General features: G+C 37.0%; 1 protein-coding gene across 6 annotated transcripts in view; it reads left to right on the top strand.

The window, feature by feature from the left end:
• The window catches only part of ASCC3 (activating signal cointegrator 1 complex subunit 3), a 280,518-nt gene that overhangs the window by 29,697 nt on the left and 236,580 nt on the right, over positions 1 to 14,241 (top strand). Inside the window, exon 1 of one of the 6 annotated variants that reach the window (XM_084513439.1) lies at positions 8,622 to 8,640. The exons of the other annotated variants lie outside the window; for them this stretch is intronic. The gene's annotated coding sequence lies outside the window, so the exon portion shown is untranslated. Of the gene's footprint in view, positions 1 to 8,621; positions 8,641 to 14,241 lie in introns of those variants that run through there. 6 annotated transcript variants of the gene reach the window in all.

Genomic DNA, 14,241 nt, shown 5'->3' with positions numbered 1-14,241 from the left:
TTGTTAATTCAACCAACTGGCAGGAAGCTCCTCTGTGTCTGCCAGCAGCCTTTCTGAAAGAGAAGCAGAGTGAAGGAAAGCAAACTTTCACTGAATCTGAAGGGGACTTTGCCTGTCAGTGATACAGTACCTTAAGTGAAGGAAGACTCATTAATCCAAGAGTGTGGAAAGCTTTGTCCCAACCTCTCCCCTCCAGACTGTTTCAGAATCTTGTTGCACAGATGTTTAAAATGAACCCTTATTATGTTCTGTCTAGCTTTATTAAAGGCTGTTTTTATGATAACGTTTTCTGTGCTACAGTTCTTTTTTTTAAAAAACTCTGTAAGAATTACTCCTGAAGAACTTGTTTTTTCCAGATGACGCTACTATGCCTTTTCAATGTTGCCTTTCCTTTCATTTACCCTTCTGGCAGTTCTTTGCCAACTTTTCATTTTTGTATTAGTGCTTGTTTCCATGAATTTAATAAGTCCCCATGTAGAGTGCTGCAGTGTTTTAAATGAAGTTCAGATGTGACACAACTGGTAGTTATTAATTTTATAGGTTAATTAATTGTTAGACCAGCTGATGTATCTCTAGTAAGCCCATGCTACATTTAAACTGTTTTTGATATACCTGCTCTCTAATTTTTTCCATTAAACTCTTTTTAACTTTTTCCTAGTCATATATATATATATATATATATATATATATATATTATTCACAGTGTTATTACACTTGTAGATGTGTGCTTCCTGACCTACAATTTCATGTGTCAGTTTTTGAAGATTTATGAAAGATTGTCTCGCACTCAGGCTGCAAGAACAGGGAACTCTTTGGTTTCTAGCTTTGATATCTGTACACTTTTATATCTGTACTCTTTCCTCTTCTATCCAAAATCAAATATTTTTCTTTAACCAGAGGTGAATTGTAATTGTAAATTTCAATTAAAATCAATGAAACAAGGTTGGTAATTAAGACCTGGAAGGTGGTAATTAGGAGTCAAAATTTGTCTTTCAAAACGGAAATCTGTGCTATGGTAAGGGACCCAGTTAGTGAAGTCAGCTGGTCTGTGGAGCTCAGAATGGTAAGCAGGTCCGGAGACTTTTAAAAGAAAAGACACTAAAGTTGTTCTCTGTGGGGATATGAGCCTATAAATAAAAGAAACATAGCAGGGGATGATATCGCTTTTTTTTTTTTTCTCCTCTGTAATAATCTTTTAAGGTGTCTACAGTCTACCCGGTTAAATCTAGTATAGCATCACCATCTTCTGGAAACATACACCATTCCTCCTAAGTAGGAGATTTGTATGTAAAACTATTATTAAATGATTACTGCTGTTAAATAAGAAAATAAAAAGGTATTCACAACTATAGGTTATAGAGTCTTTTCTGGAGATAGACAAACTTGGATTTAAATGTGTTTGTCCCCTCCTGCATTTCAAAGGCAGTGCTTAGGGAAAATCTAATTGTGTTACTTCTCCAATGCTATCCTTGAGACTAGGAAATAATTTGTATTTCTAAAACAGTGCATACTTCAGCCTGCAGTGGTCAGTCTTTTTAGAATTTCTTCGTGTCTAAATTAAAATACAATAGATTTGGCATAAGAAGCAGTAACCTTACAATTTGCAGCTTGCAAATCACAGGGCACGCTGTCCACAGTAAACCATGACTGGTCCGTGTAGCTAATTCTGGTCAGAATGGAAGCTATAGAGCTCAGTAGGCAACAGATATTTTTATTTATTTATTTATTTATTTATTTTTGTCTAGGAGCCCTTTAGTTTCAGCTGTTTGTTGTTTTTTGGTCCTGTCCTGAGCTCTTCAAACTATGAAAAGATGCATTTTTTTTAAGCAGAGGAGGCCTGTGTTAGATTTGTCATTTGTTTTAATATTGAATGCTAAATTAATTTCAGATACGCGTATTCTATAAACTAGTTGGTTGAGAAAGGAGGTGAGACTTTAAATTTCCCTGGATAATCTTCATTATTCTGTTTACTGGATTTTTGAGGGGAAAAACTGCCTCACAGCGCTGCAAGAAAGGAACGTTTTGAGAGGCTGGCTAAATTTCACCTTCAGCTATCATGATGAACTTAAAGCCCCATAGTTCTTGGGTTACTATCACTTCCTTTACCTGATGCAGCCCCCTCTTATTTTGAACGAAGCTTCCTTCCTTCCCCTTGCCAAGGTGGGAGGCTTTTTTTCCTGATGGATTTATTGCATTAAAGTCATAGAACTTAAGTACAAATTGTTTCTTTTGCTAGTATGTTCTTTTTTAAGTTCAGAAACTTGTTGTTTTTTTGCAGGTTCCTTCTCAGTAGAATCTCGTAAAAATAAGTGGAATGAGCCATTGAAGTACTTAAAATTTAACCTTATGAGCAATTTAATGAATTATCGTGTGTAAGACATAAATACTCCTTGTGTTTCAAGTATTCTTGATTATGTTGTAAAGTGACCTTGATTTCAGATGTGTTAAATTGGTCTCCTAAAATTAAGTATCTATAAATTATGGGTGTTTGTTATTCAGGGAAATCATTCATTTCGTTTCCTTCAATAAGCAGGAATCTGTAATGGTCATTTTTCTCTTAAGAGAAAATGAATACAGTCTTAATTTATATGACCAAATTTCTAATATCCTTTAAAAGCCTAACATTATTTATACGAACATGTCAATTTTTTTCAATTTGCAAGCTAAGACAAATGTAACAATTTGAAAGGACATTGAAATACAGTTCAACGAGAGTGTACTTAAGAGTTTATAATGCAAACCAGCTACAAAAGGAATTTTGAATTCCTGCAGACTACAGACACTTACTCACTCCTTCGCTTAAGTGAATGGAAGTGCATATACAGCTTTGCACATAGTCATGGTACTTCAGAATAAGGCTAAGCCAATGTATAAATTTTTATTTCCTACCAGTGATTTAGTGTGCATTTTGTCAGTAGCACACACTGCAGATACTGTTCTCTGTATTTGCTGATTTCTTGCTCATTCTGAAACACTTGCTTTCAAGGGTAGTCAGAATTTTAGTGTTAAATTTTATATATAAAAACCATATGTTCTGGTTGTTAGTATCGGGGGGAAAAAAAGTGACCCGAGAAAGACTCAACTCTTATTTCTAAACCTGAATTCAGATTAATAATTCTCAGGTCTGTTCTGTGAGTGCTCCCTGAGCAGCATGAATATGTAATTCATGTTAAGAGCTCTGAACTCTTCACAGCTCATGGGATAATACTGACTGTGAAAAATGCCTTGGCATTTCATTTGTTGCAGACTGGTGTGACACTTAGGTGCTGGCTCTGAGATCCCACTTCTGACATACCGTGCAGGCTCCAAGAGAGATGCTTTAGAGAAAAAGGCTGTGTTAGCCACATGCAGCACAGTCTGCTCACACTCAGTCCTTGGCTGATGCTTTTGGTTGGTTTGGGGCACAAGTGGAGCTGGTTTGCACGTGCTCCCCTGGTTACAAACTGACATTGGTGTACTCGTGAGTGCTTCTGTGCGCCCGGAAGCTTCTCCGTTCCCTGTCAAAGCCACAGCTTGGCTTTTCTGTGTAAGCTGCCTCTCTTTTCTTCTGGCTTGGGACTCCCCCCCGCAGCTCTCCTCACTTGTCCCAGGCAGAGCTGAAGGTGCTCTGAGAGTTCAGATCGTGGCCGCTGTTCTCCCAGGTACGCTCCATGTCAAAAGGAGGCTGGACAGAACTTGGGGCTGATGGAAATAGTTTTAGTAAGCAGCCTGTAGAAAATTTAGGGGAAAACACTTTTTGAAACACAATGCATAGCATAATGCACTAAGGCATAAGTAAGTAGCGCAGCTTGTTAGTGGATGGGGATGTTATATGAACTAGGAGCTGTAGTTGGTGGTGAAGTGGCTGACTTGGCTGTCCATAGGGGAGGAAACAGGAGAGGTGAGTGTGTTTTGAAAACTGATTTAGGCTTTAAAGTGATGAATGCTAATCATTCAATATGCATAATTGCAAAGGCAAAACCTCTAGAATAAAAAATTCTGGAATAAAATCCTAGCATAATTAAAATAAGCTGGATGTTTGTCCTCAGTTTTGATTTTACTAATTGTGTTAGTCTGTACCTATGATTTTAACATAATCTACAGAGTAGATTTCTGAACTGTGTGTATAGCTGATATTTTACGTGCACAGCCAGCAAAGTAACACCAGTAGAAAATTAGGATTGCATTTGTGTTTGCCTTTGCATTTTTATGAGACTTGTCCACAGAGGAATTGGATATCTGGATGTAGACTCACTGGTTTGGTCTTTACTGATTTTTAACTATTAACATGATAAAACTCACTGGATACTAAAGTAGTCTTGTGCAACTGATGCAGCAGGTGTAACAATAAATATATAAAACATTTAACAAAAATGAAGAGGGTAATGCTACTACATCATTTTTGTTCAAGATGGAAAGGAGATTACATTATGATTTCTTTGTTGTAAAAACTTTGAATAAAAAGCTTGTTCTAGATGGAGCAGTTGTATACATTAATTTTTATAATTTTTATAAGCTTTCATATTTATTACAAGTTATTTATCATAGGACATAAAAGATGTTGTGAAACAGCTTTCAAGTGTGTGTATGTATATATTATAAACACACACATATATAGTGTGTATATATGTATAAAGCACACCTTTAGTACTATCTTGTATTACTCCTCGCAGTTTATTAAAGTCCTAAGCTTATTATGTTTGTGGCGGGTACCTGTAGAAATGGCAAATAAAAGTCATGGTACATTGTTTTGTTATGTAGAAGTCATTATTAAATCTTTTGTTATTAATGTTAAATTTAAGTTCACTTAAGAACAAAATTGTAGAAATTAGCTGCTTCAAGGTATTTGCAGGAGGAGTTTTGTCCTCCTGACTCTTCTCATTTAAAGTACCTGAAATAAATATTTAATATCCTGCCCCTATTGGAAAATGTTTTATTGGCTGATTATATTTCAAACATGTCAACACCTGTAAGTTTATATCCCATTGTAAAGACATTCATTGTAAGCACTGCCAGATATTTTCAGTGTTACAACTGCATTTCATTTTTGATCTTAGGTGGAGAATGTGTTAATAAGAGCCCCTGTTGGTAGGGAAAGCAGTTTGAGCAGATGACTTCAACATAGCTATGTATAGAAGGTGCTAAAAAATAATTGGAGAAGTGTTCACAGGAGGTGAATCACATAGAAGGTAGCATGTGAAATAAAGCATGAAAAACTGAGGAAACGAAATATGAAAAAATAATTGTCAGACTGACTTGTTGCAAAGTAGCAATAGTACAGACATATTTAGTGTGGGAGTAATGCATCAATGGACTGTGGCTTGCAGGAAAAGGCACTCAGAGGGGAGGGGACAGCAAAAGACTGGCAGCAAAATGCAAATGTTTTGTAAATACTGATTGTTCTTATTAGTGAGGAAATAACTCACCAAGAGTTTTGGTTAGCTTTGAGATTCTAACAATTTTTCCATCACTATCATAGCTTTTGCAATAGCTCAGTAATTTTATTTATTAACAAATGAACATCAGCTCTCAGAACTATTGCACAGAGCAATTGTATACTCCTTGTGAGGCACTCTTCAAATCCCAAACTGTAAAGCTTGATTATATTCTCAGTTAGTATTATGACCTGTTTGATGTTTAAAAATTGTTGTGTTAATACACTGGCTTTCTAAATACTGCACAGTTTCCAGATGTACAGTTTACTGTACATTTTCTGCTCAGTTTGGACATGGGAATTCAGTTACCTATGAGGGCTTTAAGCAATGACTGAGAATCAGGAGTTGATTATTATTTCAATAAATACTCAATACTAATTTTTATGGATTAATAATTTTTTAGCTAGACTCCCAGTACTGTATAGTAATGGGAATTGACTGGTTGCACATTGGTACAAGTTTTTAATTGTTGTTGAATCATTCACCTCTTAATTTAGTAGTGTTTTTTTTTGTTTGTTTGTTTGTTTGTTTTTTCCAATATCAAAAAAATCTGAAGTGATGGTTAAAATGTTGTCTAAAAGCTGCATAAGGCATTTCAGAGGTTATAGATAGTTTACTTACGGTGACAGAAGGAAATGGCAGTACTTACCTGACTTCTAGAGATGTTCATCTTTTGCTTCTGGAGACTTTGTCAACCAGCCTTAATAGTGATCATAAAGTTTAGGATCCTATCTAGGGTTCTTGTGTGGGTGTTTACAACTGGTTATGAATCCCAAGCTTTCGTATCACAGTTAAGAAGTTTGTTAGAAAACATGGAATAATATCTAGTAATTTCTCCTAGTCCCTTTGTACTTGGGACATCGTAAAGAACAGGAATTAATCATAGACAGAATAGTTTTTTTAACAGCTCAGAATCCTACTGCTTTCTCTTATTTCATTATGTCCCCACAGAATTTACTCAAATCTCATCTCCTCTGTCATCTTTGGAGAAGGTAAAAGACTTTTGTCAGGGAACTTTACTGAGGACAATCTAAATTTCTTTGTCACTATATTACTTTCATGTAAATGTTTACTAAAAGTTCATTTGTTAGGTTTGTCTCTTAAAAATTATCACACAGAACTTTACAATAGGAATTTGTTCACATCGTAGAAAATAATCAAAATTCTTGCTGTCTTTCTTAGAAATTTTCGTAGTTAATATCAGTAAACAAAAGTGGTAATTCAATTGTGAGGTCATTTCAGGACAACAGTTGCTGATCTTTAACCTCCATTTTGACTTAACAGCTAATTTAAATGTTCATTGATATTTATGAACAACACCACGTGAAAACTTCAGATATGATACTATGTTGTAGTAACTTGATCTGCATTTTCCTTAAAGAATCACTAAGCTATAACGTTATCTTTTAATTTTGTCTGTGCATGTACTCTTGCATCCAAGATCTTTTTGAGTCAGAGCAATGTGTCACATAAAACATATTTGCTTTTAAGCATCAGAGTGACTCTTCATTTTGTTCAGTAAAAGAACATTCTAGCCCTAACAAATTAACAAATCACAAAGCTTATTCCCTGTTACCTAGTTCATAGAGAGCAGTACCCATTATGGGGAAGTACAGATATATATGGATCACCCCTGTGGTGTTTCATCTTTATCTTATCGTCAAAGCTTCTAACTTGGTATGACTCTGGCTTTTCAAGCTCAAAATCTTCTCTTTGTAATTTTATTAAAATTTTTAAGAATTTTATACTCAGACAATACAAAGCTTGGGTCTCATTATTCTTAACCATAAAGCTTATCTGTTCACCTTTCAAATAGGGAAAATAATCTAGTTATTTTTGATACAGTTTTCTCCTTTTCCAGTTTTGTCCTTTGTTTTGAAATCAGAGTCTGTAGTACACAGATCCGTTGATGTCCAAGGAGTGTTGAAACACCAAGGATGACAGAAAACTTTGAATTTTTATGAAAACAGAGCCATGCTGTTTCCCTTCATAAGAAAGCAAATTGAATGGAGTTTGAGTGCTGGTTTTTGAGGATAGGACTTAAGATATGATGAAAGAGCCACAGTGAGAGCCAAGAGATGGCTAGGGTTCATCCTGGTGCTAAGAGCTGGTTGATCTCCTTCCTGTCAGTAACTTTTCCTCTTTCCTGTCGACTCCTTCAGTTTTGTACTAAGAGAGAGCTTGTATCTTTGAGGTGGCATAAGGCTTGATCTATTCATGGGAACTTTTGAATCAGCTCAAATATATCATTAAACTTAATGAGATTTTTTTTTCTAGAGTGCGACAGTCTGTAGTTGATAGAGTTCTTGCCTTTTTATTTTCATCCTAAGAAGTAATTTCCAAATCCAAATGAAGACATAAGGAATCACGAGATCTGCAAGATGCAATAAGATGGCACCTGAAAGATTAAGGGTGACTAAATTAACTAAACACAAAATCATATCCTTCCAAATCATTTTAGGTTGGGGGGGGGGACAAACCCAAACCCACAGCTGCTTAAGTCATAACATTCATAATTCTGGGTTTCCTGTGGTTCTTGATATTCCAGGCTTTCGACTTTCCCACATCTACTGCAGTGGGAGTGGGGCTTTGCTGGCGGAAGGAGATGGTGCTGGTGCTTGCTGCTGGATTTGCTGGGGTGTGTGGATGCCACTGTGCTCACCCTGCAGCCATTTTGGGGTCAGAGCAGAAGGTGAAAAAAGACTGATTAGGATCAGTCTCCTTACCAGCCACTTAGATATCTCTATCCCTTTGTCAAACTTTGAAGTTACCAGAGAGGCTCAAAATTTGTTTAGTAGTTCACTTGTGTGTAGGTGCACAATGATTTTGTAGGACCTGTTTCCATGGAAAGCTATGCTAAAAACTCATCTTTGCTTAGTTGAAACAGTTTTCTTCTTTTTGCACACACCCCCAAAAATCTAAAAGGCTGTGCTTCAGGCAAGACTTTCTTTGGCTTCTTGCCCACTTGGGTGCATAGCAAGCTCCGGTGCTGGGCAGCAGAGGCTGGGGCTAGTCAACACCAGTGGCCTTCCACAGCACTGCCCCGAAGAAGCTTGCTGTGCCTGGCAAACTTACATGTACAATCCTAAAATGTAGACTTTGCTGTCCTAATTGAGAGAGAAGTAGATTTCACAGAATCACAGAATCATAGAATTTCTAGGTTGGAAGAGACCTCAAGATCATCGAGTCCAACCTCTGACCTCACGCTAACTGTCCCCACTAAACGGTATCCCTAAGCTCTACATCTAAACGTTTTTTATTTCAGGATTAGAGTTGCTTGTTGCTCTTCATTGTTCACCTCTGTTAAGGAACAGAGTAAGGTGCTTGGCTTATTGGTATTTTCCTGTACATTGTTGCTGCATATGGGAGTAGCAGAAGTGTTGGACTGCCAATGGACAGTTCTGCACTCCATGAAGCTGTTCTGAAATCACAGAATTGGAAGGGACCCATTGGGAAGGGATCATGGAGTCCAACTCCTGGCACCACACAGTTCTACCCAAAAATTCAGACCATGTGACTAAGTACACAGTGCAAACACTTCTTAAACTCTGTCAGGCGTGGTGCTGTGTCTGCTTCCCTGGGGACCCTGGAAATTGTCGGGTTTTGGAATTCTTTTCCTCTAAGAGTATCCGCAGGTTCTTCTTTTGCAGACAAGATTTCCACTCCAACTGTGGCCATTTTGTAAGTAAATCCCAAGCACTAGGAAAAAAAAAATATTTTGGATGGTTGAGTCTAATACAAACCCTGCATATTAATGCATCTTTCTGTGAGTTAAATTCAGGTTTTCTTATTTCTTATCCAATTCGATTGTTCTCAATACAGAATGAAAAAGGCATCTGCTGTCTCCTTTTAAAAATGTCTAAAAACAGCATAACTTTTCCTCCCTCTGGGAGAATTTGGATTTGTATTACTGCAGTAGTGATGCAGGCATCTGTGTAGAATCTTTACAAATAATCATTCAGTAATTCCAAGTGGGCCTATAGCTTTTGCAAGGATGGCACCTGCTCCATGTGCTTAGAAAAGTAGCAAGTGAAGCAATTAGCTAATTTTAGGATATTTTTTTTTTTTCAAAATTCATAAACAGATGATCCCAGAATACTTCTGAAGATAAATACTAGTTTAAGGAATCCTATAACAGTAATTTTTTTCTACACTTAAATTAGTCTTCAGGGCTTGTTTTTTTAAAAGGCACATTAGTGTAGTCTGCTGTTTGTAGCTGGGTTTGACGTATTTTTAATTGCCTGAGTCTTTAGGCTAAATGAGCTGGTGGAAATACCCGTGTAGTTCCGTGTTTCAAATTTTCAAAATTAGTGCATCTGTGTGAGTTCCTAATTAGTCAGTGTTAAACACCGATAGCAGTAGTAATCTCTGCACTCTATTTACTTAAAATGTTATGAAAACTTGCTTAGGTGCTTTGTGTTTTTGCTTTTGTTGCTTTTGTCAAGTGTGGTTGGCAGTTTTAGACACACAAGGAGCTGGAGAAGGCTTTCCATCAAATATGTTAGAATTATGCTGTGACAAATTATAATATTTTTTGATGTAAGAACACTAAGGTGATATATATGATAAAAATTGTCAGGAAACTAAGTAGGTAAGAAGATTGTTTTAGGCCTATTTAGCTATATTGACATACAGTATCAATCTGATAATCTGTTTTTTTAATTCTTTTTTTTTTATGATAAAAATTACTACCTTTCTTTTTTTCCCTGTAACTGATCAGTTTCAGTGTTTTAGCTTGAGTTTAGACTTGGGTTTGATTTAAAAGAAATCTCATACTCTTAATGTCTGGTACCTGTAGGCTGTGAAATTAATTTTCATGTTTTAATATTCATTTTGGAATTCTTCTTTCATGCATTTCTACAAGTGTATAGTTGAAGTGAAATTGCATCATGTTCTGTGGAAAAAGAAATACAGAAATAGAGAGTAATGCCAGCTTGCTGCGGAGAGGCAGTACTACAAAAAGTAATTGGCTATATCTTTATTTATGCTTTGAACTTGTACTGCTGGACTAAAAATGTTTCCCATGATCAAGACCAAATTTCCATCAGTTCTTGTCGCTCTGCAAATGTACTAACTAGAAAAGTAACTGAAGGTTAAGTGTTGTGTGAGAATTTGTTATGAAACCATTATGTTTTTGTATGTCTCTCACAAAGACAGTGTTATGTGAAAAGCTTCCCATCAGCTTCTTGCTCAGCCTTGTTCTGTCTTTCAAGTAACAAAAGCTTTCACCTTTAAGGGAATTCCTAGAACTTTGCTGCTGCTTTTTATGTAGTTTCTAACTTTTGTATTTATTTTGATTGCCCTCTGAAGGTGAAATGCAAAAATTCCAAGCTAACTCCTTTCATGCAGAGACATTTAAGACCTCTCTGATGACAAGTTGTAACTTTTTGTTCATCTTCATGAAGCTGGTACTTTATTGCTCGAGGCTGTCTGAGGACCAGGTGCTCATTGTCCTGTGAGCATGCCTGCCCATAGGCTTGTCGTTCTGTCATACTCGATCCCAGTGATGCCCGGTATTGCAATGTAAGAACCCTGTAGCTGAAGAAATGTGTTCTGTATGCAAGTAGTCTGTCAGCAACCCATCTTCAGAGGGCTGGAAGTGCCCATCCACCATTCACCTTTGAGGTAAGCACAGTTAGTCTGAACTTGCTCAGACTGTGCAAGTCTCCCAGGTAGAAAGGCTTGCCAGCAGTGGAAGATAATTTCTATGGAGGTGCAATTAGCATGCTGGGCTGTGTATTCCAAAATTAACTCTTTGGTTACTTCATCCAGTAGGTCTATAGTCCAAGAAATATGTTTTCTCTATTATTTTTTGAGGTAAAGAATTTCAGTTACTCAATAGCTCACTTGAGTACTACTCAACAGAAGAAACTTGAGACCATGCTATAGAGAGGATTTTTGCAAGGCTGTCTGAAAAATGTGCTTTCTGAAGTAAAATCATTTGGATACAAGCCATAAAGAGCAGGCATAGCAATTAGTTGCGTAGGTGGTGCTGTGTAACCTTGGCCAGCTGTTAGGCTCTAAAGGTAGGGAGATGGAGGAGCAGCACTGCTTGGCCAAATTATGTTCTCTTTAATTTAGTGCCACAGAACCATGTAGTGCTGAGGCTCAAGGAGGGCACAAGGACCATTCTTAGTCTGTTGTTGTTTTCATTTGAAGAACAAAATATTTTCTGAAACTTTTAGGATTTGTCCCCACTTCACAGAAGATGCAGAAATCAAGAAAATGCTCTTGTGTGGGAGATAGTTTGATGTAAGAGTAATGTTGACAGTTCTCTACCTCATACTTAAGTTCAAGGTAAGGAGATGATTATTCTAAGGCCCCTTCTAAATTGTGCCTTGCGAAATTGCATAGTGAATATTAACTATTGTAATATTCCAAGTAAAATCTTACTGGAGTCTTGAACTGTGAGTTCGACAGCAAGGCTGTACTTTTTATGGCTGAGCCTGACTGGAAGGTATTTCCTATGGTGTGCATCTCATTGGAGTTCAGCTTCATGCTTGTTCCGTGCTCCGGCAGATAGACTGCCGTCTGTCTGCAGGCCTGCTGTCTCTGTCTCCTTGCCTTTTCCGTGTAGCTAGCATATATTGAGTAGAAATTATTAGCATGGGGACCTTGTCTCACCATTCTAATGCAGTGTGACACATCTTGTCCTTTGGTTCCTAGATTTATTACTTATTACACTTTCTTCCAGATATTAAGGCTATGCACATAAAACGAAATTTAAAAATCATTCAGACAAATGTGAGTGACCATATATCACACTCATTTGTGTCTTTATGGTCACTGAGTAGTAGCTGAAGTCATGTGGGACCTTTGTTATTGAAGACATTCAGGGGTGTCTTTTGGGCACAATCTGTTACTACTTCAAGGAACGTAGTAGTTTGGCTGCTTTTCAAGAAACTGGCGATTTGACACGCAGCCTCTCCAACTGTTCCTGCTGTCTACTTTATCTCATAATAACTTAATAAAAAGGTAGCTAAGAACATTCTCTAAATTCCTGTGCCTGCCCTCAGGCTCTTGGATATTGACATTTCAGGACAGAATAATATATAATAATGTATATGATCTGGCCTGTCAGCACCTACGTTGACAATGGAATCATACCATTTTGTGTCACTTCCATCAGAACCATCCTAGTTTTTGCTAACAAGCTTACCCAGGTGTTTTACAGGTGTTTTTTTTCTTTTATCAGGCTGGCCTGAAAGGGCCATGGGTCTGAGTTACTATGGTTGGAGATGATACATACACACTTTCTTTTTTTGAACTTGCAGTGTTGCACATTGTTTAATCTTTTGCCGTCAGCCATGTCAAGCTATTAACAGCATTCAGGTTACAGGCTTAAGTGCCAGAAACATGTGTCCACTATTCAAAACTGCAGCATCTTTTATTTTTACACTTTGGATATGTAGTAGAAGTGAATATATTAGAAATAAGAATGATGCTAGGAAAGAACTGGAAATGTTTCAGAGAAAACTTGCTTTTACTTTGATAATTTCCATATAAATCTATTTAAAAGTCTATTAAAAGCTACCACTGTGCTGTCACCAACGTGGTCCCCAGGTTTACTGCCCTTTAAGATGAATTTCTTCTAGTTGGCCTTTGAATGCTAGAAATTTCATCCTGTGGACTACTACAGTGGATATGACCCTGCTGACTCCTGGGTTTGATTAACTGAAAGCATTTCCTTTGGAATGAAACATAATAATTAGCTTCTTAAGGTACATAAATTGCTAGGTGTGGATCACAGTTTCTCAATTTGTCTTTTATTCTTCACCCTTATTCTAGAACCAAAACATTGTGTCCAAAATTCTTTTCTCAATAGTAGCTTCTCTTTAGAGGCAAGCAACAGATTTCAAGAGGAATATTCAGCTCTTTCAGTTGGTCTGTAACTTATTTTTTTCCTTTCTTCAGAATAAAATTTCAGTTCAGTACTATGAATGATTTTATCAGCAAGAATAAAATAAGCCTGTCGTATGGGAGAGACTTCACGGCATTTATTTTCTGAAATATTAAAATTCACTGTAAACACTTATCTTGCTCCTGTATGCCTGAGCACAAAGATGTTCTGGGCAGAGCATAAGGAAGCAACAGTTATGTGTGAAAGAACAATGAAAGGATCCTGATTTGGTGAATCTGTGTTTCTTGGCCTTCAAAACAAGCTAATAAAACCCCTAAAAGCTTAGTCTCTGTAGTTTGTTGAGAGTATCCCCCAGCATTAAAGAGCTGGAAAGCTGGGAGGTAGCAAGCCTCCTTGAGAAAGGAAGAGAGAGGAGAAAATGTTAGGGCTCAAGCTTGTGTTGAGTCTCTCCTAGCTCTGCAGGCTACAGTCAATCGTGACAATAATCTGTCTGTTTGCTGTCCTGCTCCTTGTGACAGTGACAGAGCGAGTGCTTCTAGTTTCTCCTTTGTGCTGCAAAAGGATTAATTTTACAACTGGAATGGGGTAAGTGTTATTGTATCAGATGGACATCAATTCTGGAAGAGGGAAGGGGGCTAAGGAAAAGCGCTTCTGGTTGGAATCACTTGTGTTCTTTTTCTTTCCATTAAGTTCTAGCAGTTAAGTTTTATTTTTTTATATTTTAATTAGGATGTCTAGAAACCAGTGAGTTATAAAAAGTTAAGTCTAATTTGATTATTTTAAACATTTTCAGCTCTTTGTCTTTTTAGACCTCTAAGTAAGTTACCTGTCTCTATCTGTGGTGTCTCTATCTGCGGTGTCTCTATCTGTGGTGTCTGATCACATAGCAGCTGGTAGTTTACAGCTGAGCAGAAAATAATCATTTTTAATTTCGGAGCACAGAATATGAGTTTTTTCTGTGCTGGA

This window comes from Aythya ferina (assembly GCF_964211825.1).
Source record: "Aythya ferina genome assembly, chromosome: 3".
NCBI lineage: Eukaryota > Metazoa > Chordata > Aves > Anseriformes > Anatidae > Aythya > Aythya ferina.
The sequence above is the reverse complement of the archived record's forward strand: the minus strand, read 5'-3'. Positions and strand labels throughout refer to the sequence as shown.